Consider the following 26,456-nt stretch of genomic DNA (forward strand, 5'->3'; position numbering starts at 1 on the left):
GAGCAGCTGTGGAGCTGCACAGGGGAGACGTGCTGAAGGCTGTGAGCACGGTGCGGAGCCAGCTGAGTGGAGCAGTGAAAGGCGCAGGGCAGCCCAATGGGTGACGGGGAGGGGAGGAGTCATTTTAGCCATTTTCCCTCCCGGCCTGACCTTTTCCTGGGAGACTTGTCTCAGCCCCTTCCCTCTGCTTAAGGAAAGTGCCACTGCAAACTGCTTAACTGATACCTCTGAGGGACTCCGCAAAGTGCACACACCATCCATTATGAATGAGCCCATTTCCTGTGCAAATCAGGTGGGAGTCGGGACAGATTAGCCCTGGTAATGGAGTTAAAGTCAAGCTCGTTTGTTTGCAAGATTATTGGGAAGTCAGAGTCCCTTCCTGTAGCTCTGTCTGTTGGGAGTGGAGCGGGGGATGTTTCCTTGGTTAAAAACATGTGTTGCGTTCGTGCCTGCCTGGGTTCATTCATGCGGGTATGTGTGTATTCTTGTATAGACATTTTTAGGAAAGAAAGAGGAATACAAATGTCTTGTTCCAGAGCCTGAGCCCCTGACTTGGTACAGTCGTGGCTTGGACCCTTCAGCCTCCCCCTCCCATCCCTGCCCCGCCCAGGACCAGTTCTGGCCTTGCCCCCAGCCTGGTGTGTAGTGTGTAGGGAGTTCTGCTACTTTCTCAATGCGAACTAATAGTTTCTTCTTTCTAAGGTCACCTATTCGTGGATTCCCAAATGTTACAATCACAAAACGACCATTGTCTCCCATTAAGACAACTTGGATCCTTCAAAGTCACCCACGGGGGGCGGTGGGGGTGGAGGTGGGTTGAATCACCAGAGAGGTAGTGCAGTGAGAGCTGAAGTGCTCACCTTTGTCCCCACAGTCACCCTCCCTTGAGGCCCTCCCAGTAATTACCATGGGACAGTTAGCTAAGGCCTTATGGGAAGCTCAGGGATATAATAGAAAGAAAAGAAATACAGAGAATCCCATGTGACTGGCCCATTTGGTTCACAGGGCTGTCCTTCTCTGGGGTGGTCTGGCCCCTTTCCATCCCCACTCCCTGCCTGCCTCGTGGTGTGGGCACCACTTTGGTCCCTACTGCAGAGAACTCCTGCCTGGGCAAGAGCCCTTTTGTGACTGAGACCCAGGAGGACACGACCTGGAGATAGATTGATGTTTCTTCTGGCTGTCTAGAAACTGCCTTCAGCATTCCAGGTCTCTAACCAAGGACTCTACTCTTCTAGGTATGACTGAAAAGGACGTAAGGGCATTCTCTTTAGGAGAACCCTTACCCCTTCCCCTTGAGGATGAAGGGTGTGGTCCCAACAGGCACTAACACCTCCAATCATAACCCAGTAAACCTAAATCGACTCCCAAGATTTATCTTTATTTCTGTTTATTTATAAACAGAGAATCAAGGGCCATTACCCTGGAGCTATGCCCACACCCCTGTTTGGTCCCAGATAATGAACACTGGCCTTTACCAGGCTTCTAACACTTTCCTCTACTTTGGACCTATGCCCAGAGATGTATCTGGTCCTGCCCTCCTCCCTCCCTCTCTTCCCTTCTCCCCTGGTGGTGGCTGGGTCTTGCTCCCTGTCCTAGACCCACATCTCCCTTCCCAACTGAGGTGAAATATCCTATACCTCAGCTGTGATAGGAGAAGCTGCACTGCAGGTTTCCGGAAAGACTTGTGAGAATCTATAGCGAAAATGGGCCTCAGCTCATACAGCATACAGCCCAGGAGTGGGCTTCAGATGCCAGCAGCAAGGCAGGATCCAAGGAGGACGGTCCGAGGGCCCAGACTCATGCTGCTTCTTCCTGGGAGATCCAAGGTTTCAGGTAAGAACAAGCTGTTCCCCACTGGGGAAGGTACCGCTGCCTTTGTTTAAAATCCTCTATGGCTCCCATGCCTACTGTGGATAAAGTCCAGACAGCTCAGTCCAGTCACCTGTCCTTTAGGACACTGCCCCTCTCTGGACATGGGGTCTGTCCATTGCCAAGTCCTCCCCCATGCCCCTTGGCTGGTCCCACACTACCCTCTGCCTGCTGAACTCTGGCCTATGTGGCAAGATGCAGCTCAAAGGTGACCTCCTTGGGGACCTCCTCCCTGAGTGCCCCACCCAGAGGGCTTCCTCACTTTCTCCTCTGTGTTCTCCCAGCACCTACTTTTTCCCTACTTCTCCCACAGGACTTCTCACACCTTCGATAATGATTTGTCTATGAGCCAAACTCCCACGGCGGGCTGTGGTCCCCCAGGGTGGGCGGGGCGGGGGGGTTCCTGCACAGCTTTGTCTCCCCAGTGCCCACACAGTGGGGGGCACATGGGAGATGCCAATTGGACAAGGAACTGCGTGAGGCTCAGCTTGAGCCCTAGCCAGGAAAGCTGACAGAGCTCGGGGGCCTGTGAATCCCCCAGGGATGCAGCACTCTACAACGACAGCCATCTTCTCCTCCGAGCAGGACCCACTTTCATCACCAGAACGCCTTTTTCCTCCCAAAATGCTAAAACAGAAGCTGTGGGGGAAGGAGGCACGTGGAAGCTCACTAGATGACTTTCTTCATTGTCTCTAGGCCAGGTGTCCCTGGAGGGTCAGGGCCCACTCTCTACTCTTCCCACCTGCCAGATGGCTCCTTTGGAATTGGCAAGTCTAATTTTATAGCCAGAAGGAGGCTGCAGGGATGGAAAACTCCTGCCTTGGGGACTTTAATCCCCTTGTATCTTGCAGGATCAGTCTCCTTCCCCATAGAGCAGGGCCTCAGAACCCAGATCCCTGGCCATCTTCAGGCATGGGCAGAAGAGGCTGTTGCCTACAGTGTGATTGAAGGAGGGAGGCTGTTTCAAAGAGTGCCAACACTCTCCATCTCCCTTGAATCCATCTCTCCCCACTGACTATAATGCTGCTCCAAGGCCTGTCATTAGCACTTCACTCTTTGGGACCTGGATATGAATAGACTCTAGAATTCAGATGTCCCTGAGAGAGATAACAACTTAAGTAATTATCAATAAATTCTTCATGGAAAATTACATGATGAGAACTGTCTTGGCTTAAGCTTCCATAAGAAAATACCACTGACTGAGTGGTTTGAAAAGCAGGAGTTTATTTTCCCACTGTTCTGGAGGTTGCAAGTCTGAGATCAGGATGCCAGCATGGTCAGAGTTTAGCAAGTGGTCTCTTCCTGGTTTGCAGTTGAAGTCTTCTTCCTATGTGCTCACAAGGCAGAGAGAGAGAGTTCTGGTGTCTTTTCCTCTTCTCATAAGGGCACTAATCCCATCATGAGGGCCCCACCCTCATGACCTCACCTAAATCTAATTTCCCTAAGGCCCTATCTCCAAATACCACCATAATGGGGGTTAGGGCTTCTGCATATGAATTTTGGAAGGGGAGCACAATTTAGTCCAAATCAAGGACAATGCCCTACAAGAACAAAGGGACTTACCTAAGGCTCCTGACCACAATAAGAGGGCAGCTTCCTTATTTGTGCATAGTGCATGATATCCTGAAAATAGGGCCATGTGTATGGTTGTTCAGGTTGTGTACTGCACAACCCTAGTGGTCACCAGTCACATAAGAGATGTTGTAGATTTGAAAGTTTAATATGACCATTTTATGGCATATGGCTCTAATGTGTCTTATTCTAGGGAAATTCTAGGGATGGCAATGAAATGTCCTGAGGAAGGGTTTCTTTTTTCTTATCTACACAAAGGCACCGTGTAAATTAGATGGGCTCTTCTGTAAAGTCTCCTTTTGAAATTCTATCTCAAGATAACTCTGTGATTAGGTATTCTGGTCCATTTTACTGGTGAGGAGACAGATATCTGCAGGATCAAGCTAATTCGGTGGATAAGGAAGGAACTAGCTACCTGCGATGCAAGTGCAAAACAGAGCCCTTTCCCACTGTGTTCTGGCCACTGTGGACGTGGATCCTGTGTCTGGTTCCATCAGCTTCCATGAAGATGTTCCTACTGATGGTGCTGCGCCAGGCATCCACTCCCCAGCTCAGTGCCCCGGGAGCTTCGGTTCCTTCTGGCCTCACAAGAACCACCTGGCTCAGGAGGAAGGTGTGCTGAAAGCTGCCATCCCCAGCCCCAACTCATCCTGATGGTGGAGCTCAGAAAAGGAGGAGGTACCTTTGGAACCTGGGGATTTCCCTTGTTGGAATCTGGGAGATGGAATGAGGGGAGAGGAGAGCCCCAGAGTGGTCTCTCAGTTAAGGTCTAGCTAAAGAACCTGTGCAGAGATACGCGGTGAAGTGAATGGGAGCCTCTGCCTCAAACCTCAGGTAGGGGAATCCTCCGGTTGTCTTTGGAAAACATAAATTAATTAATAAAATAAAGAACAGCATAGACTTGAAGGGCTTAGAACTTTTGTCTATCAAACTTGTGAATGAATTTTTTTAAATTAAGGTATGATATACGTAAAGTATGCAGAACATAAATGTACAATGTGATGAATTCTTACCTGTGTACAGACCTGCAATAATCACCACCCCTATCAAGATATCTAATTTTTGAGCTTCTCAGGCTTCCTGGTGCTCCTTTCCAATCTCTACCCACCCCAGAGATAACCACCAGTCTGGTCCCCATCACCAAGATTAGCTTTCCCTCTTCTTGAACTTCATATAAGTGAGTGTACATAGTATGTTCTCTTTTGTGCCTGGCTTCTTTCACTCAACAAAATATCTGTGAGATTCATCCACACTGTTGCATGTAACAATAGTCCTTTTTTTTCTTTTTTTTTTTTTGAGGTGGAGTTTTGCTCTTGTCTCCCAGACTGGAGTGCAATGGCGCGATCTTGGCTCACTGCAACCTCTGCCTCCCAGGTTCAAGCGATTCTCCTGCCTCAGCCTCCGGAGTAGCTGAGATTACAGGCATGCACCACCACACTTGGCTAATTTTTGTATTTTTAGTAGAGACGGGGATTTTGCCATGTTGGCCAGGCATGGTCTCGAACTCCTGACCTCAGGCGATCCACCCACCTCTGCCTCTGCCTCCCAAAATAGTGTGTTCTTTTTCCTTGCTGTGTGGTATTCCATGTATGAATATGCCACAAATTATTCATTCTATTGTGGATAGATACTGGTTTCTTTCCAGTTTGGGGCCATTAGGAATAAAGTTGCTGTGAACATTCTCCTGCATGTTTTTGAATGACCGTAAGCCATCATTTCTTTAGAGTAAATACACAGCAGTGGAACTGCTGATGCTTAGAAAGGGTTTGACAGTGCGGTTAGATTATTTGTAGAGCTGAGCAGATGTGGAGTGGTCAGGAAGGCTTATTTCAAGTGCCCACTCCATCATTATGTAACCTTGGGTAATTCACTTTCCTTTTCTGAGCCTCAGTATTCTTCACTAGTAAAATGGGTCTAAGAATATATCTCTTGGCTGTGTGTGGTGGCTCGTGCCTATAATATCAACCCTTTGGGAGGCCAAGGCAGGTGGATCGCTTGAACCTAGGAATTTGAGACCAGCCTGGCCAACATGGCGAAACCCTGTCTCTACTAAAAATACAAAAGTTAGCTGCATGTGATGGTGCTTGCATGCAGTTCCAGCTACTCGGGAGGCTGAAGCGGGATAATTGCTTGAGTCCGGGAGCTTGAGGCTGCAGTAAGCTGAGACTGCGCCACTGCACTCCAATCTGGGTCACAGAGCGAGACCCTGTTTCAAACAACAACAAAAAAGAATAATATCTCTCAGGTGATCAGCAGGAGACATAAGCCTTGTTGGGTGCCTTGGACAGTATCTGGCACTCTTAAGAAAATGATAGTCCCTGTCTACTTTCCTTCTTCATTCATATTTCACTTCACCAAGCCCAGCCTCTCCTCAAGAAAAGGGTGGCTTAAAATCTATGTCTGTGCTCATCACGCATAAGCTGGTGAGGCTCTGTAGGTGAGGAACCTCATTGTGAGGACCTTCAGAGCTGCCCCTGTGCTGGAATGATCAGCCCTCTGTGGTGGACATGCGTGGCTCATTCTGCCCAGAACAGTATTCCTCATCTTCCTAAACGCACGTGGTTCTGATGAGAGCTGCTAACCACTGGTGCCCCACCCCTGTTGCAAACCCCAACTCCAGCCACAGGGATCAGCCCAGGATGGCTCACATGATGCAGGCCTGGCCAATCAGACCCTTTCCCTAGAATTTTCAAGCATGAGCTCAGAAGAGAGAGCCCTCTCCTGCCTGGCCAGAAAGTTTCCAGATGGATGTGGGTTCAGAGCTGGTCAGTGATCAGTTTCTCAACAACTCCCGACCCATCTACCTACAAGGTGGAGAAAAATGGTGGGATGAGACTTCACACAGGGAAAAGCTGAGAAGCAGAGGAGAGAGAGGGAAAGAGGCAAAGCTTCTGACAGCTGTGTCTGTGGCTCCAGGTATTCTTTGCTGGCCTTCATCGTTATTTGGTCTCACGAGACAGTAAATCTCTCATTCTATTTAAGCTACCTTGAGTTAGATATCTGTCAGCTGCTCCCGTGACAGTTCTGACAAATATATCCTATACCGAGGGTTTAAACGAAAGCCCTCGCAGGTATTCTCTGCACCGTTCTCAAGCTACAGGTGTAACAGCTCTCTGTTTATGAAGTAGAGGCCAGAGGTCGCCTATTAGGTACACAGTTGGTGTGCACCCAGCCCTGGTGTGGGCTCTGGGTGTATGGAAGGCAGGTGCATGGTCTGGCCACTGACCTTGAGCTTTGTTGCATCCGTGTACAATTTCTCATAACTGCTTTCTGATTTATGCTTCCTTCCTTGGCATGGTATTGATGAATGGAAGATTTGAAAGATTCTCTACAAGCCATCTATTAACATGCCCTCAGGTAATTCAGGAAAGAAATGCTGTTCTGTTTTCAAGTGATTGAACTCCAGCCACATTTTATTTTCAGTAACATGCCCAGAGACCTAAGCAGCCATCCTGGCCTGAGCTTGGAAGTGGACGTGTTAGATGCAGGGAGATCAGCCCTGTTTGACTGCTGCCTTCCTAGGTGGTCCCTGAAAACTATAAAATTGTGTTACCAGCAGTTTTAATCCAGGGCAGGCGAGGAGTGAGAGAGGCAGTCAGACACATTGACTCCGACGCTAAGGCCCAAATAGGATTGAGGAAGAAGAGAGGAGGGTTCTGTTCATTCCTGCTCCGGTCACCAAGGGACACCCTAATGGACCATTAGACCAGCTGCCTGGCATGGCTCCTGTGAGAGGGCTGCCTGAACACCAGCTGTGATGGATTACATCACTTGGCTCCAATCCTTTGCTTCTCCTGGTACTCATGCCCTTTGCTGTGTAACTTTGCCACCAGTATGTCACCTGATGAGGTGATATACTCCATCTCTCGACTCTGGATTTGCCATGTGACTGGCTTTGGTCAATGAGATATATGTGGGTAAAATACAACTGAGGCTTGAAAAGGTGCTCTCTTGAACCACTGACCTTGCCCTGAGAATATGCCCAGTACAGCCTGTTGGATGAGAGAGCATGGAGCAGAGCCATGTTTTTCAGTCCTGCTGGCCAAGGGTAGCTTGCAGCAGCCAATTGCTAGCCCACCTCCAGCCTCCTGGCATATGAACAAACCTGGCTGAGACCAAAAGAACCACACAGCTAAGCCTCACCTAAATCACCGACCTACTGTGTAAATGTTCATGGTTTAAAGCCACTGAGTTTTGGGATGGTTTATTAGATAGCATTATTGTGACAATAGATAGCAAATACACCAGCTCTAATGTAGAGATTGTCAAAGCACACATTTGCAAACTAACCAGGTAGAAAAGAATGCTGAACTACTGAGAGAGCTGAGTTCATAATTTCCAGGAAATAGATTTTTGGAGAATTGCTTCTTAAGGCCTATAATAACTTAAGGTAGATGTTAAGGCATTTTCAGGTTGAGGAACATACTTACTTTAAGAAAAAAGATAAAATAAACTTGTAATTCGCTTATGGAGATGGCACCGAGAGTTACCAAATGGTTTAGGAAAGAACTTTAGTTGTAGTCATATGGAATATTTTTCTTGCCAACAGGTACAAACCCAGGCACAATTTTTCTTTTTTTGTTTCCTTTGGTTTATTTACCTCCCTCTTTGAACACATTCTCCTCCATAGGTGCCCACTGTTTTAAGGCTACCTGGGGTACCTTGTATAAGAAACAAGGTAGTTAAGAAAAGTAACTCAGGTTAAAATGTGGCAAACTTTTACACCTGGAACACTGGAACCAGAGTAGAATATAGAGCAAATGCTTCTTCCAAAATCCTTTTTTTTTTTTTTTTTTTTTAAGATAAGGACTAATTCTGTTGCCCAGGCTGGAGTGCAGTGGCACAATCATAGCTCGCTGCAGCCTGGAACTCCCGGCCTCAAGTGATCCTCCCACCCTGGCCTCCCAAGTAGCTGGGACTACAGGCACATGCCATCATGTTTAGCTTGCTAATTTTTAAAAATTTTTGTAGAGATGGGGTCCTAAAATACTTGCAATAGTAAAGGAAAGGAAAAGTGGGCCTCAGGGGAACTGGAAAGAATCTATGCTGGTCATGGTGGCATGTCCTTAAAGATTCATATTTAATCTAATAAACCTTTGTGAAACTTGCCAGTGATTCTGCCTTGGTGATGTCACCAGGAGCCTTGCAGAAGCAAACACAAATCTTTTCTGAGGAATATACTCTAAATGCAGATCTCAAAGAATTTTCACAGATAAAATGCTGATAGGACACAAGCTCACAGTTTAAAATCCCCAAACCCACAGGGAAACAAGCCACCATGAGTAAGAGTAACAACAAAAAAAAAATGTTTAAAAAATAGGAAGTTTTGTAATAGTTCATTACCCAGCATATCACGGTTATCTAAACAAAACCAAAAGGATATATATAGATATACAAGAGGAGATTTATTATGAGAATTGACTCATGTGATTGTGGAGGCCAAGAAGTCCTATAAAGACATCTGCAAGCTGGAGAACCAGGAAAGAGGTAATCTAATTTACTACAAGGCTGAAGAACTCGGGATGGGGTGGGATGGGGAGGAGGGGGGTTAATCCTTCAGTCTAAAGGACCAGAACCAGGATCTTCAATTTCTGTGAGCAGAAGATGGATGTCTCAGCTCAAGAAGCTGGGGTAGGCTGGGGGGAGTTTGCCTTTCCTCCACCTTTTTGTTCTATTTTGGGCCTTCAATGGATTAAATGATGCCCCCACAAAATGGTGAGGGCAGATCTTCTTTACTCTGTCTGTAGATTCAAGTGCTAATCTATTCTGGAAACACTCTCACAGACACAGAAAGAAAGAAAGTTTACCAGCTATCTGGGCAGCCCTTAACCCAGTCAAGTTGATGCGTAAAATTAACCATCACACCCAGTACGAAAGTAGTATGTTTTATATGTTTTAAAACTAAAAGGGGACTCAAGGTGTACCAGATCCATGAAAAAAAATAAAAATAGACTGGATAATTTGCAAAATAACTAACTATAACTTTTACAACAAAAAATAATCAATGTAATACACTCAATGAAAAGGAGAAATAGTAACTTTCTTGGTAAGGCAAAAATGTGTGAGTTAGAAGATAGCCTGGAATTGGCCCCACTGCCTAGGAAACTGGTCCCTGGCATTCAGAGTCAGTCTGGAGGTTGAGTGTTGCTGGGAAGATGGCTGGCAGTTGGGCCCAGGCCAGCAGCGCCTTGTGACCTGCAGGGAGATGGGCAGATGGAAAAGCACCAGCCATTCTGCTTTCTGTTTCAGAGAGGGCAGGAATTGTGGGGACAGAGAAGTTGGGAGAGGTCTGGCCTGGCCGATAGAGCCCAGCAGTAAAATAGGGTGTGTCAGGGAAGATAACCCAGAATCACAAAATGTCCCCAAAGGCAGACACAGCTGGTGTTCTGTTTATCTACTGCTATGTAACAAGCTGCCCCAAAACATAGGGGCTTAAAACAACAATAATCATTTATTTTGCTCAGGAATCTGCAGTTTGGGCAGGACTTAGTGGGGACAACTTGCCTCTGTTTTACATAGCATTAGCTGAGTGACTCAACTTGGGGCTGGAAGATCATGTTCAGCGTGACTCACTTGACTGGCAAGTCATTGCTGGCTGTCAACTTGGAGCTTGATGGGCCCTCAGTTTATTTCCACATGGGTCTCTCCAAAGGCTAACTGGGCTTCCTCACAACATGGCATCCAACTCCCCAAAGAGAAAGGCAGAAGTGCATGACACTTGTATTAGCATCAGAAGCTACAGTTTGTCACTTTGGCTACATTTTCTGGGAGAGGGAGTCACAAAGATCTGTCCAGATTCAGAGGGTGAGTATGAACGTTCTAAAGATATTGCTGTGCCATCTTTGGAAAACACAGTTTGCTAAAGGTGATGCCAATCCAGGATTAAGTGATGGTTGGAGACCTAGATAAGCAGTCAATCAAGCTGTCATCCCTGAGCTGGGAATCAGTGGCAGAATTACAGTCCCTACTCAGGGCAGTTGACAAAGAGCAAGGCCAAGCCTGGAAGTCGGGTTTTTAGCAGATGGTAAAACACAGTGGTTAAGACCAGAGACTCAGGGTCCGAGAGCCTGTAGTTGAATCCTGGCTTCACCAATTAGTAGTTTATAATCTTGGGCAAGAAACTTAAAACCCTCTTTGCCTCAGTTCCCCCACCTATTAAATGTGATAACAATCATACCTATCCTATAGGGTTATTGTGAGAATTTGGCAAGTTACTATAGGTAGACCTCAGAACAACGCCTGGCTTGTGGCAAGGGCTGTGGGAGCATAAACTAATATTGTTAATAGGCTCCTAATCCTTTCCTATGAAATAACCTAACAAGGGACCAAGTTGCCAAATGGTGTGTATCAGAACTCAGAAGCGAGACAACCTTCCAGTCATGGGAACTGGCACACACAGCCTAACCCCTCCAAAGCCTTCTTACCTCCCATCATCATGAATCCTGGCACCAACATTAGGGCAGGCTGAGCCCCTCCCTGGGGTGGGAGGGGGTCTGAAGAGAGAAGGGAGGCAGGGCCTGACCAAGAATCCTTGTTGAAGTGAGGACAGTGTCCTTGGAGCAGAGTGATTTGCTACACAGCCCTGGCCTGGAGGTCCTGCGAGGCTTAGAGGCAATACCAAGTCCAAACACTATAAAATTCTCTGCAATGTTGTTTGAGCAGTAAAAGTGGTGAAGAGACCTGAGGCTACTTAGATACAGAACAACTGTTTTCTACTTAATGAGTCGCCATACGCAGCATTTAATTAAAACTGCAGGAGCATCCTGAGAACATGGACCGAGGAGCGTGGAAGGTGTGGTGGCAGTCATCCTGTGTCAGGGCTGGGGTGACCCCCAGAGACTGGACACAGTCACATCCTCCTCCCTGAACTCCTTTCATGTAGACCCCGTGTCTGCTTCCTGGTTCACGGTGAACTGTCTTAATCCTTTTCCCTCTCGCCATCATTCAAGAGCACCCGGTGAATAGTCACACTCCACTAGCTTCAAATATTTATGGGCAGCATAGAAAAATTACTTTAGTTCCCTGAGCCTCAGCTTCGCCATCTGGAAAGTGAGAATAAGGATTTCTTTTTCGTGGAGCTGTTGTGGAGATCAAATAAGATATGCAGGAGTGGCCTGACAGTCACCCTCTTGCATCCCTGGCATTCCTGCCCAGGAGGATTGAAACCGATCTTGATGCACTGATCTTGATTCCTGACCAGCAGGATTGAAACCGATCTTGCACTTGTTGTTCAAGCCATGTCCTGTGAGATGCTCCTTGGAAAAGTGGTTCCAAACTCAGATAGGTTTGGGAAATATTGTGCCCTGCAAATACCCCTCCCCACTGGGGGGCTGCCATGCACATGGTCATTTTAAAGAGTCTAAGAAGTCCTGATAGAAATAATTCTGCTTTGTCGAACCCAGTGTTTTCTAAAATTTCTCACTGTGGAAACTTTATTTTATGTATATTTTTATTCATTTGTTTCACCCGTTAGCATCACTGGGACCATCTCTGGAAAACACAGGGGTGGCATAAATCACATGTGCAAAGTTGTGCAATCTCTTTGAACTCATTTCTCATCTAAAAATGAGGATAATCAATGCCCACTGTGCAGGGTGCCGTGAAGATCAGAGGTAGTGAACACAAAACACCCAGCCCAGGCCCTGACACTCAGTGGGCGGGCAACACGCATGGCCACTGGGATGAGGCAGGGAGGATGCAGATGCAGGGAATGACACCAAGGGATGCAGACACTAAAGGTGAGGACCAAGGGCAGGGGTTTGACCACCAAGGGCAAGACCACCACAGGCCGGCAGGGGCCAAACCAGCAGATTTGAGACCTAGGGGTCTGATATAGTTTGGATGTGTGTCCCCTCCAAATATCACATTGAAACATGATGGGACCTAGTGGCAGGTGTTTGGGTCATGGGGGAGGATCCCTTATAAATGGCTTGGTGTCATCCTTGCAGTAATGAATGAGTTCCCACTTTATTAGTTCACTCCGAGAGCTGGTTGTTAAAAGGGGGCTGGCACTTCCTCCCCTCTGTCTTGCTCCCTCTCTCTCCATGTGACATACCTGCTCCTCCTTTGCCTTCTGCCATGAGTAAAAGCTTCCTGAGGCCTCACCAGAAGCTGAGCAGATGCCTGTGCCATTCTTGTACAGCCTGCAGAACCATGAGCTAAATAAATCTCCTTTCTTTATAAAGTACCAAGCTTCAGGTGTTCCTTTAGCAATGCAAAACAGACTAACACAGGGTCCTTACATCTCCCGGACGAGCATGGGGATTGTTCCCAGTATTACAGGCAAACTGGGTCTGTGGGAGAGGGATCTGTGGCCTTGCCAGGAGCTGGGAGGACTACTGGGCGCAGGGGGAGATTGGGGAGTCATTTACCAGCCCCTTCGCTTCACAAATATTTATTGAACACTTGCTACGTGCGAGGTAATCCTAGCTACGCAGGATACATCAGTGAAAACAAACACAGCCCCTGCCTTCCTGGAGCTTACACGAACAACAAATAAACAAATTAATAATATTTTAGATGATAAGTGCTACAAAAAAATAAGGCAGGTTTAAGGAGAGTGTTTGGTGGGGCTGTTTTACACAGGGTGGTCAGGGAAGAGCCCTTTTGAGGTGATGTGAGCAGAAACTGGCAAGAGGTAAGTGATTACACTCCTGACCCATCATCATCACATCATCACCATCATCATCGTCCTCATCAAACCACCTCCATCATCCCTTGGAGTAAGCGCCTCTCAGGACAGGCTTTCCCAGGGTGTAGTTCCAACAATGACCACGAGGTGGAGGAGTGACTCTAACCCCGTCCAGGGGCTGAGCGTTAGTTGACTAATCTCAAGTCCCCAGATCCTATCAAGGTTGAGAGTAGTCTCAGGCCATCTGCAGCCACAGGAATGCCATGTAGTTGGGTTGCCAACTTGACTGTGTGTGGGAGCTTTGGCTCTTTGCCACCAGTGAGGTGCGAGGAAGAGGAGGGAGAGCCGCAAAGAACATCTGGGGAAGCCGAGCCAGGGAAGGGCACACAGCCACCGGCACAGGGTCCAGGGGTCCTGGGGCTGCGGTGGGGGTGGCCACCAAGAGAGTGGCTCCAGGCCAGACTTGTTCTGTCGGTGACTTAAGGGTCTTTAAGGCATTCTTCTGGCTTCAGCTGTGGGAAGCAGGTGAGGAAGCAGAATTGGAGAGGGAATGAGGGGGCTGAATGTAAAAGCTGAGCTACAGCTCAGCGTAGCCAGGCTGGAGGGAGGAACAGCCTAGCCTCGTGTGTTTTAGGCCCTGCTGGCGCTCCTATAAATTCGTCTTAATGTTGGGAGAGGGCAGCTGTGAGCCTGCTGCCTGCCCCTCTGGGGAGAAGGGGACCCTGTCGGGCTGCCGCCCCTGTTATCCCCTGGACGCTGGCTACAGGACCAGCGTCCAGGGGATAACAGCCCAGACCCCCTGTTTGGGGTCCTCCCTGAAAAGGGCCAAGCCTGGCTTGCTGTGCTTCGCAGCTTCATCTTGAAGATTGATTATCCTCCCTGGCTCGTTCCAGCAAGGCAGAATGGTGGGGTTTCTAATTTCGCTGGCGTTTTGCTCCCTGGTATCATGTGAACAGATGCTGTAGGGTTTCTCTGAAGACTCTTAGCTGGATAGGGAGGGAGAGCCTCCTGGTGAGGTTCTTTGACTCTGTCTGGGAGGAGGAAATCCATTTCTCATTGCTCTGTGATTTCACACTAATCTGCAAATGCACGGACTGATGAATTAGGGTGTCGCTCTGCCCCTGCCCCGACTTTCCTCTTCTGCAAGTGGGGTGAATAATGTTTACCTTGTGGAGTCATCTGCATGACTCAATAACTTAGCACTTATAACAGCACCTGGCACCAAATCAGAACTCTATAAATGGTAACTGCTTTCATGTGTAGGAAGTGCAGGTCCTTCTTCATACATCTATAATGTTGTGTATTCCACAGAACAATCCTATTTGGTGCATTCCTTTTTTCGTATTTTATTTTTTCACATAAAATATCTGAAAAAAAAAATCTTCATCACAACAGAGCCAAGCACTGCATCAATATTGGAAGTAAAATGGGAATGTCTCACCCCCTCATAAACACACAGACACACACACACACACGTACCCTGGAGTTAACTACCGGTATAAGTTTGGTATTTATCTTTCCAGACTTTTGTTTCACCAATACAGTTCCTGGGGCTGTAAAGCTTAGTTCCATGTCAGTGAGCATTAGGTGGAGATAACCCTCTGAACAAGCTTATTGGGGAGTATGTACACACAACTCTTTCTCTTGGCAGCACTTCGTTCCGTATCAACTTCAATGTGTGAATTGCAAATGAACTTTATTTTAAAAGGCCCTCAGAAAGTGTCTTGGCAACACTTTATAAAACATTAGTATTAATTCCTAGAAGGTCAAAGAAGCGTACGTGTGTGATTCTCTAACTCACTTTTCTACTGAATGGCTGTGGCCTCTGTTCCCAGTTCGGATCAGGGGATGTGGCTGTAGAGCCTCTAGACGTGATTCATTTCCTGCTCTACAGAGAGGATATGCTGGCTGCATGTAGGTGGAGTCAACCTCGAGTGCTGGGTTTTGAGCTCTGTGTGAGCAGGGAAGAAAGTGCCCTGGAAACTCTAGGGACTAGAATCCTAGCCCCAGAATCACAGAAGTGGTCCCTCCAATCCCTCTCCACTTGCCACCTGCACTTTCCTCAAGCCTCCCAGGGGCTGGAAGCACAGCACACGCTGGGCATGCCCTGTAGAGCGTCTGCAGGGCATTCTTCACCAGGCTGCAAGACTCGTGTACACTCTCGCACGTGTCTCTCATGTGCACCTCATGCCAGCTTGAGGAGGTGGGTACCATGATTAATATTCCCCTTTCATAGATGGAGAAACTGAGCTTGGAGAATCAATGTGTTCGCCCAGGAGCATACGGCTAAAATGCAGCAGTACTGGGACAGGAGCCTGCTTGGTTGAAATCACAGTTTCAACAGTGGGACTTGTTCTTGTCCTCTGTTTTCTTTTACTTCTTCAGTTTATCCTTTCATTTTTTCATCCATAAGTAATATGTCAGTATATATTGATTATATGTAAAATAAAAGTGCCACTCCTCTTCAACTCCCATTGGTCCTACCCTCTCTGCTTAGGTGACCACCATTATTTGTTGAGTGTATCCTTCCAGATCTTTTCTGTACACATAGAAATATAGACAGAGTTGCTATTTTAAAAATATAAAAGGGATCACACTATACAAATATTTCTGCTACTTTTTTCTTAACGATGTGTTTCTTTTCCAGATTCATATATCTGAACTTATTTCCTTTTTTAAATGGCTGCACAGTGTTCCACAGAATGCCCATACCATAATTTCACCAGAACCTTATTGATGTCTGATTTACTCTTATGTAAACTGAAATAATAGTACCTGCCACACAGGATTATTGTTAAACAAGATGGTGCATGGAAATTGCTTAGAATTAAACCTGACACATAGTAAGTGCACATGCACACACATCATATACCTATTGGCTTTCATAATCTTTATCAACATCATCATCACTATTATTGATAGATGTTAATATCATTCCCAGTTTTTTCCATTCTAAACAATGCTAGCATGAAGATTTTTCTGCTGATATTTTGTGTGTATGTGTGTTTGTCTATGGAATAGATTCCCGGAATGCTGGAGGACAGGAGGTTGAAGCATGGGAGGAGAGAAGAGAGAGGTCAAGGTGTTCCTTCCCTGCTCCATCCCCATGCCTCTGGTATTGGCATTGTTCTAAAACTTCAGCTCCCATGGGGTGGCCTCTCTGCCAACTTCTGCCTCTTTGGCTTCTTCTGTCTCTTTACCCATAGGAGTGATAACAGTTTTCTGCTGCTGCCAGCCTTGGGCACTTCACTAACCCTTGCTTATTCCTTTAACTCTGTCCATGTCTTTACAAGCTGATGCTTTATTTAATTGCCATCATTTGAACCATCAGGGTGCAAATTCTGTGTTCTGCCTGGGTCTTATCTAACACATTAGCCTTTTTTTTTTCTATAAACTACCTGTTCATATTCTTCACCCATTTTCTATAGACTTGCCTTTATAATTATTTATAAAAAATCTATATTACAAATGTCAATATTTTGTTAAATATAGTATAAACGTTTTATCTGAGTCTTTGCTTCTCTTCTCTCAGCTTGACGTCAGCATTTGACATCACTGTCCTTTGCTGGAGCCTCCACCTCGGCCCTTCCTCCAATACTGGGTGCAGTTCCAAGCACTCTATTCTTCCCTACCTGTACCTTCCTTTGATTCTATGATTTTAACAACCCCCTACCTGCTGCTGCTCCCCAAATTTATATCTCTAGCCCTGGCTTCTTCAGTGGCCTCCAGACTCCAATATAGAACCATCCACTTGCCATTGCTGCTTGGGTGTCCAATGGCACCTCAGACTTAGCATGTCTCAAAGCAGACATCTTGATCTCCTCACCCCAGACCTGTACTTCTCCCTGTCCTCCCAGTCTCTACATGGCATTGCCTTCCACCCATTGCTAAAGGCCCCCATACTAGGAGTCATTCCACTTTTTCCCTGTCCTTCACGTATCACATCCAAATGAAAAATAAATCCTGTTGGCTCCAATTCAAAAGATAACTCAAATCTGTTCTCATATCTACATCTCCACAGCCTCTGCCCCACTCCACACTACCACCATTGCTTCTGTAACCAATTGTAGCAGCTTCCTAACTGACTTCCTGTCTCTTCTCTTATGCACCTAGGGTGACGTTTGGTTTTACCATGAATTTTATTGGCCATTCTCCTGCTAAAATTCCCCAGTGACTACCCATTGCACTTAAAATAATGTCTGTTTTATCAGAGTTTGTGAGCCTCACTCCATCCCCAACTCCCTGTCCTTGGAGTCAGCCATTGCCCTTCACTCCATGCCCTGGCCATGCTGACCCATGACCCTGCTGTAGAGTATGGCACTCATTGTCCCTTTTGTGCCTGAGATGTCGTCCCCTGAGTCATACCATGGCTGCATCCTTCTTGTTACTCTGCCTTAGGCTAAAAGCTCCCTCATTTCAGTACAGTCTTCCTGTTCACCTGATCTAGACAACCCCTCTCCCCTGCTTGCTACCATATCACACTCTTAGTTTCTGCAAAGCAATGATCACTACCAGAAATTACATTGTTCATTGGTGTGTGGGGAGGCTGAGGGCCTTGATTCTGGAGCCCAAGCGCGTGGGTACAAATCTCAGCTTTGCTATTTGTGGCTGTGGGACCTCCAGTGACCTAGCTGGTCTCTCTATGTCCTACTTTCCATATTTGTGAGATGGGGATGATGTAAATCAGGGGTTGGCACAAAATGGCCGATGAACCAAATCCAGCCCGATGCCTGTTTTTGTTCTACCCTCAAGTTAAGAAAGGTTTTTACATTTTTAATTGGTTGAAAAATCAAAAGAAAAATATTTTGTGACACACGAAAATTAAACATCATGGTGCCTGTAAAGTTTTACTGGGGCACAGCCATGCCCATTCATTTATGCTTTGTCTACAGCTGCTTTCACACTGCAATGGTGGAGTTGAGCAGTGGTGACAGAGATTATCTGGCCCACAAAACCTAAAATATACACTATCTGGTTCTTTACAGAAAATGTTTGCCAACCTCTGATAGAAAAACCTGCCATCTACGGTGGATATAAGTGAATAAATCTATGTCGAGTTCTTAGAACGGTGCCTGATATATATGCAGGTAGAGATATATAGATGGATAGAGATATATGTGCATATCAGCAACATGCATTGTTGTTACTTAATATCTGCCTCCCCTCTACTGCCTGCCCACTAGCACATTCTAGGACGATGGAAAGGTTTTCTATCTGTACTGTCCAGTGCACTAGGCACATGCGCCTATCGAGCCCTCAAAATGTGGTTAACGTGACTGAGTAACTACATTTGTAATTATAGTTGTTATAATTAATTTTAATTTAATTTAAAATGCCACATGTGGCTAGTGGCTATCATATTAGACAGAGCCATGAGAACATTCATGCCTGGCATATGGTAAGAGCTCAATTAATGGCGGCTACACTCATTTCCTCCCTCTTCCTCTTCTCCCAGCCTCTGTTCTCCCTCTCCTCTCTCCTCTCATGGCCCTGGGTTTTTTCTTTCCTCTTTGCATCACTTTCTCTTTTGGGATCACCCCTCCTTTCCCTTCTTCTGTCCCCATCCCTACCCCATGTGCGCCTAGCAGGCCCCTTGCTCAGTGCTGTTGGCATCCACACCTCATCCTCAGCCGACTTAGCTATCACTGTAAATCAGCCCCCATAATTCGCCATCTGGTCCCAGCCCTTAGCAGAGAGCAGAGGGAGCCAGGTGGATTCTGGCTGGAGGTGGGTCGGGTAACCAGGCCCCTGGGGTGGCAGCCAGAGATGCTCCATCATTTCCGAGGCTGGCATGGCACTCATGCTGCGCCTGATGCCAGGAGCTTGTGCCAGGCCTGAATGGACTGCCAGTCACAGAGAAGCCTGGACCTGGAGGGTGGAGAGTGGCCCCGGGCCTGGCTGCAGGTGCTGCAAGTGGGTGGCAGATGGATGGTGTGGAGGCGGCAGGGAGAGGGCTGCTGGGTAGCGTCTCCCTCCCGGGAGTGTGATGTTAGGGACTTAGAGCCTCATTACCATCACTGCGGCTGTGCAACCTTGGTCAGCTGCAGGAGAGGCTTGTTGGAGAGTGAAGTTCCCATCTAGCCACAGCCCGTGCTAGGCCACTTGGCAGCCCTCCCCTCACACAGAGCCCATTGGCAACAGGGTACCAATGCTGCCGAAATCCTTGGGCACAGGCCTGAGGCCATAGCAGAAAGGCACCAGGTTAGACATGAGTGAGGGGAGACAAGGGTCTAGAGCTCAGACAGGACATCTAAATAAATTGTGATACATGAATGAATGAATAAGTGAGTACTAAGCCTTCCCATTTTTTTTTTTTTTTTAAATCAAGTATAACAACTCAGGAAACCCGCATTTCAGACTTAGCTTGGTCTCTCACAACTAGCTGTGAGTTGCTGGATGAGTCACAGTCCTTTACCTGGAAAATGAAGGGATTGATTGTATTGGGAGTTCTTAACTGGAGGCAAGAGGTGTTTAGAAATCTGTGGGGGCACTTTTGGTTGTCATAGTGACTAGGAGGTATGATGGGCATTGAGTGGGTAGGACAAGGGATGCCAACATACTGCAAAGGGCTATTGTCCCACACAAGGAAAGTCATTCCAACTAATGCTGATAGCACCCCATTGGGATGGTCCCTTCTAATTCCTCCAGCTGGGACAGTCCTTTTGTCTGTGGTAATCACTGTTGGAGCTCCACTCACATGCCCCTGGTCTCGCCATTGTAGCCACTCTCAGATTCACTCTCCTTGGGAACTGCCTGCATGTCTGTGCCTGGGGTCTTTTTCTGGCAATTGCATCCTGTTCTTCCTGCCATGTGGCATCCAGAACACTGGGGGATTACAGCCCCTGAGCGCAGCCCTCAACCAACAGCTGATGGAGTTGGTGTATAAGTGTCCTAGCTCCCTATTCCTTCAGGGACCACTGTGGGGCGTGTCCCACGTGGTCTTCCAAAGGCCTGTAGTGGGACTGAGCCACAGTTGTTCGCAGTGGAACCTAGGATAGGACCCTAATGCGTAAGCTTCCTGCCCTTCCTTGCCTCGTTTCCCACCTCCCCCATCTTCACTGAAATCCTTGACTCAGGGTCGATTTTTCAGGGAGTTCAGACTAAGATGGTGACCATGAACGACAGCTGGGCCATCTGGTGAGACTGGGAAGATGTGCTTCTTCCTGCCTGGGGAGGTTGGAGAGACCCTGAATGACAAGTAGGCACTGTGAACCTAACCAAACTGGGATGGGTGGAGGCTGGGTCAGGACATGCAGATAGCAGGAACTCCTGGCTGCTGACTTCCCAGTGTCCCACACAGACACAGGGCAGCTGTGGGAGCCTTGGATACCATCTCTCTCCTTGGCACCCTTCTGCAGGCCCATCACCTGGTGAAACTGCCCACTGGCCAGGAGAGAGAAACAAACACATCAAAATACATCACTCTCATTATGCATGGCACTCAGTTACTGATGAAATCACATAATGCCTGTTTCACCTGCAAGAGAGACTTCTTTCAAAGGAGAGATTAGCGGAGGGGATAAAATGGGAAGGTTCTTGATTGTTTTCCATCCCTCCGCATCCATCTGGTCTCAGTGGAAAAGCCCAACATTCACCCTAAATGATCCCAAAGACCAGGACCACTCAGGCCAGCCGTGAGTTAGGAACAACAAAGAAAGTGTGTAGTGTGGGCAGGGACAGAAGTCAACTCCTCTACAAAGGAAAAAGAACATGAGGCTATGTCTGTGTGGCAGACTGCTGGCTGCCCACTGCCCGTCCCTTGTCCCACTGTCCTCTCCTCCTTAGACGTGTTGCTTTATGACTGTTCTGGCCAATACACTGTAGTGGAAGTTCACTGGAGTGTTCCTGGAGACAGCTTTGACTGACCTGATAAAGGTGCTCCCCTGTCCCCACCTCCACCATGCTTCCACCTTGTTGCTGGAAGTGTATATGTGATGGCTGGAACCGCACCAGCCATGTTGCACTCACAAGGGAAAGACTAACGAAGTCTCAGATTTTGGTACTGACATCCTTGAACTTATGTCAGCAGCTGTCTATTTCTGGATTTCTTCTCATAGAAGAAAAATAAGCCTCTCTTTTGGGGGCAGTGGGGTTGGGTATTCCGCCGGTTGATGCTGAGCACAGTCGTTGCTGGTTGTGCTTTCTTGTTCTGTTACGACTGCATTGTGAATCTGACACTCAAATGTCCTGCCTCACAGCCTCTCAGCCCGACCTTTCATTGTGGCCATTGCTGCAGAATCAGCCAAGTGCGGTGTCCTCTCACAGCACCTTGCCTCAGCAACACCACTTCTCTCTACACCTCGGCAGTGACTGCCCCCAGGAGGCTGCACAACCAGCTATACAGACACAGGCTCAACGCCAGAGGTGCAAGGATGTCAGCACCCCAATGGCATGAGGCAGCCATTGCCCAATGGTGGCTAGAAACCAAAGGATAAATGGTCCCTTCTTTCCCCTCTGGAGTGGACACTTCTGAAGCCCTCAGCAAGCCCATCATGTGATGGAACCTGCACTGCCCACAAGAGAACCCAGCTTGGTAGGGCATGCTTGCACTGGTTTACTCTCCTTCCTACTTCATTCTTCCAGCCCCTATTTCTGTCCTCTCCCAAAATATACTATCTGCGTCTAAAACCAATGTTTCAGACTTTTCAGACTTTTGGTGGGGAACCCAGACTAGGACAGTTTAGGTTGTTGGGCAACCTGAGACAGCCTGCTCACTGTCTCTGGGCTTCAGTCTTCCCTCCTGCACAGCAGGTAGACATTGGACCATGTGCTATCTGCGATCCTTCCCTTGTCATCCCTGCGCCCTATCCTTGCCTCTCTATGTCAGTGTGTCAGCTCCACTGCTGGATCCCCTGGGGCAGGGTCCACATCTGCCTCAGCCTGTATTGCGGGGGACCCAGTCCCAGATCACACATATAGTCAGTGGAGGAGGGAAGAGAACAGTCAGAAGAAAGCGTTAATTACTGAGTGAAGCAAACAAGCAACCCTCAGGCTGGAAGCTAAATCATGTGAAGGGAGAGAGGATGGAGGTTGCCAGGCAGGCGCTGAACCAATTAAATGGGAATGGTCAGGAGTGGAGTGCCAGCCAGGGCAGGGGTCAAGCACACAGCAGGGTGTTAATTAGCTGCTGTGGCTTTGGTCACAGGTCACTGAGAGCAGAAAATGCTCAGTCCTGCCAGGGCATTGCAGAGGGAGCGAGGGTGAGGGCAGGGAGAGCTGAAGATGGCTGAGGCCTGGGACAGGCTGGAGGCACAGGGCAGGTAACTGTGGCTGGCACTGAGCTCTCCGATCCTCTGAAAGCCACCCCTGGATCCCAAGCCCTGCTCAGAGATAATTCAACAAGCCTTCCCTGAGCCCACCTGTGCCAGGCTATGCAACAGAGGGGACATAGCCCCTGACCTCATGGAGGGTACCATCTAGTGTGGAAAGAGCTTCTAAGCAAGAAAAGCAGGAGGCCTGGTGAGCACTCATAAAGGATTGAGCGACAAGAAAGGTCTCCATTAAGAAATGTCTTCTTTGTTGAAGCCTGGGAGAAGTGGTCCAGTAAAACCATATGGGGATGCTGGAGAGAGGGAAGGGCATGCCAGGACAGGCAAGCTTATGCAAAGGCCAGGAGGCAAGAGAGAGTATGGCAAGTTCAGGAGCTGCAAGTCATCCTGGAAAACTCTCCCTCAGCCAATTGCAGAAGCCACTGCTCACTTGGGCATCTATCTCTGGAGGGCCCCCACTATGGCCATGGCTCCCACCTTTCCCTGTGGCCTCCAGGGTACCAGATTTGAGCAGCACAGGGAGTGGCCCAAGCTAGGTGCTTAGATCCTGGGCCTCCAGTTTAGGATTCCATTCAAGATGAGACCAAAAGGAGGGAGGCCCTTAGGTTAACTTTATTTTATTTTATTTTATTTTTTGAGATGGAGTCTCTTTCTGTCACTCAGACTGGAGTGCAGTGGCACGATCTTGGCTCACTGCAAGCTCTGCCTCCCAGGTTCATGACATTTCCCTGCCTTAGCCTCCCAAGTAGCTGGGACTACAGGTGCCCGCCAGCACACCCGGCTAATTTTTTTTTTTTTTTTTTTTTTTTGTATTTTTAGTAGAGATGGGATTTCACTGTGTTAGCCAGGATGGTCGATGGTCTCGATCTCCTGACCTCGTGATCCACCTGCCTTGGCCTCCCAAAGTGCTGGGATTACAGGCATGAGCCACCACGCCTTTCCACAGGTCAAGTGGCAATGAAGGTATGTCATTCATTCATTCAACAAACACTAAACGCCTACTGTAGGACAGCCTCCTTGCTGGGTACAAGAGACACAAAGATAAATAAGCCTCGTCAGGTCCTTGCCCTCCCTGAGTCCCCAGCAATAAGAAGATAGACACATATACAGATTATTACAGAAAACCCAAAATAAATAACAATCACTGACGAAACACAGAAGCTTATTACTACTTCATATTCATCAATTTCAGAAGTAGGCAGCCTGCAGCTGGTATGGCAGCTCCATCCTCATCTGAGACCCATGTGCCTATCTTGTTTCTCCACCTTCCTCACCACATAGCTTCTACTGTGTGATCCAAGATGGATGCTGGAGCACCAGCCATCTCATCCACATTCCAGTCAACAAAATGAGAAATGAAGGAAATGAGAAAGAGAAGGGCATTCTTCTCTTTAAAGACACTTTCTAAGTGTCCTTAACACTTTTCTAACTTTAGCTTGTGTCCTATTGGCTAGAATTTAGTCAGAGGACCACACCCACCTGCAAGATAGAATGGGATTATAGACTTTATTTCAGGAGTTCGTGAGTCCAATTAAAAATTGAGGGATCCTTTCACCAAGGAAGATGGAAGAAAGAGAGATTGAGGGCATCTAGCAGTCTCTGCCACAAATCAGAACACTTCATGGCCAAAGATAGCAGAATCCTGAGCTAGGAATTTCCACTACTGCATTTTTTTTGGGGGGCCAAGGGGCTCTGATAGATGGTCTACAACACAGAATCTCAGATTCTTATTAGGGACTAGAAGACTGGATCCTTAAAGGGATAACATCTCAAAGCTGACTCCCTTACCCAATCTTTCTCCCTTTTTCCTTCTCAAGTGATACTTCTTAAAAACCTTTTGCATTCCCAATTCCACTTTAGCCTCTACTTCCCAGACAGTACAACCAGCTGGGGGTTGGGGCGAGAGGCAGCAGATGCTATATGTGCTTCATTGTTGTATTAGTCTGTTCTCAGACTGCTAATAAAGACATACCTGAGACTGGGTAATTTATAAAGGAAAGAGGTTTAATGAAACGGTTCCACATGGCTGGGGAGGCCTCACAATCATGGCAGAATGCAGAGATACATCTTACATGGCGGCAAGCAAGAGAACATGTACAGGGGAACTGCCCTTTATAAACTCATCAGATCTCATGTGACCTATTCACTATCACAAGGACAGCACAGGAAAAACCCACCCCCATGATCCAATTACTTCCCACCGGGTTCCTCCCATGACACGTGAGAATCATAGGAGCTGTAATTCAAGATGAGATTTGGGTAGGGACACAGAACCACATCATATTGTTCCATCCCTAGCCCCTCCCAAATCTCAAGTCCTCACATTTCAAAAGCAATCATGCCTTCCCAACAGTCCCCCAAAGTCTTAACTCATTTCAGCATTAACTCAAAAGTCCACAGTCCAAAGTCTTATCTGAAACAAGGCAAGTTCCTTCTGCCTATGAGCCTGTAACATAAAAAGCAAGTTAGTTACTTTGTAGATACAATGGGGATGCAGGCATTGAGTAAATATACCCATTCCCAAAGGGAGCAATTGGCCAAAATGAAGAGGCTACAGGCTCCATGCAAATCCCAAATCCAGTGGAGCAGTCAAATCTTAAAGTTTCAAAATGATCTCCTTTGACTCCATGTCTCACACCCAGGTCACGCTGATGCTCCCACGGCCTTGGACAGCTCCACCTCTGTGGATTTTCAGGGTACAGCCCACCCCCCTGCCCACACCACCCCGCTGCTTTCATGGACTGCTGTTGAGTGTCTGTGGCTTTTCCAGGTGCACGATGCAAGCTGTCGATGAATCTACCATTCTGGGGTCTGGAGGACAGTGACCCTCTTCTCACAGCTCCACTAGGCAGTGCCCCAGTGGAGACTCAGTGTGGGGGCTTCCACCTTACATTTCCCTGCTACACTGCCTTGACAGAGGCTCTCCATGAGGGTTCTGCCCTGGCCGTCAACTTTTGCCTGGACATCTATGCATTTCCACACATCCCCTGAAATCTAGGTGGAAGTTCCCAAAACTGAATTCTTGACTTCTGTGCACCCTCAGGCTCAACATCAGATGTAAGCTGCCAAGGCTTGGGGCTTACATCCTTTGAAGCCACAGCCTGAGCTTTACTTTGGCCTCTTTTAGCCACAGCTGGAGTAGCTGAGATGCAGAGTACCAAGTCCTTAGGCTGCACACTGAAGGTGGAGACCTGGACTCAGCCCAGGAAACCACTTTTTCCTCCTAGGCCTCTGGGCCTGGGGCCCGTGATGGAAGGGACTGCCTTGAAGGTCTCTGACATGGCCTGGAGACATTTTCCCCATTGTCTTGCTGATTAACATTGGCTCCTCATTACTTGTTAAAATTTCTGCAGCTGGCTTGAATTTATCCCCAGAAAATGGGTTTCTCTTTTCTATGGCATTGTCAGGCTACAGATTTTCCAAATTTTTATGCTCTGCTTCCTTCTTGAACACTTTGCCACTTTGAAATTTCTTCTGCCAGATGCCCTAAATTATCTTTTTTAAGTTCAAAGTTACACAGATCTCTAGGGTGGGGTAAAATGCTGCCAGGTTCTTTGCGTGGCAAGAGTGACCTTTACTCCAGTTCCCATTAAGTTCCTCATCTCCACCTGAGACCACCTCAGCCTGGACTTTATTGTTCATATCACTGTCAGCATTTTGGTCAAAGCCATTCAACAAACCTCTAGGAAGTTCCAAACTTTCCCACATCTTCATATCTTCTTCTGAGCCCTTCAAACTCTTCCAGCCTCTGCCTGTTACCCAGTTGCAAAGTTGCTTCCACATTTTGGGTATCTTTACAGCAGCACTGCTCTCTACTGGTACCAATTTACTATATTAGTCTGTTCTCACACTGCTGATAAAGACATAACTGAGACTGGGTAATTTATAAAGAAAACAGGTTAATGACTCACAATTCCACATGGCTGGGGAGGCCTCACAGTTATGGCAGAAGGCCAAGGAGAAGCAAAGGCATGTCTTACATGGCAACAGGCAAGAGAGTGTGTGCAGGAGTTCCACCCCTTATAAAACCATCACATCCCGTGAGACTTTTTCACTATCATGACAACAGCATGGGAAAAACCCACCCCCGTGATTCAATTACCTCCCACCAGGTC

The 26,456-nt window shown here is 47.5% G+C and overlaps 1 long non-coding RNA gene across 3 annotated transcripts in view; it reads right to left on the bottom strand.

The window, feature by feature from the left end:
• Window positions 1–26,456, bottom strand: part of LOC102141435 (uncharacterized) — a 94,245-nt gene that overhangs the window by 57,180 nt on the left and 10,609 nt on the right. The window lies entirely within an intron of this gene.

Source organism: Macaca fascicularis, chromosome 4, assembly GCF_037993035.2.
Source record: "Macaca fascicularis isolate 582-1 chromosome 4, T2T-MFA8v1.1".
Taxonomy (NCBI): domain Eukaryota; kingdom Metazoa; phylum Chordata; class Mammalia; order Primates; family Cercopithecidae; genus Macaca; species Macaca fascicularis.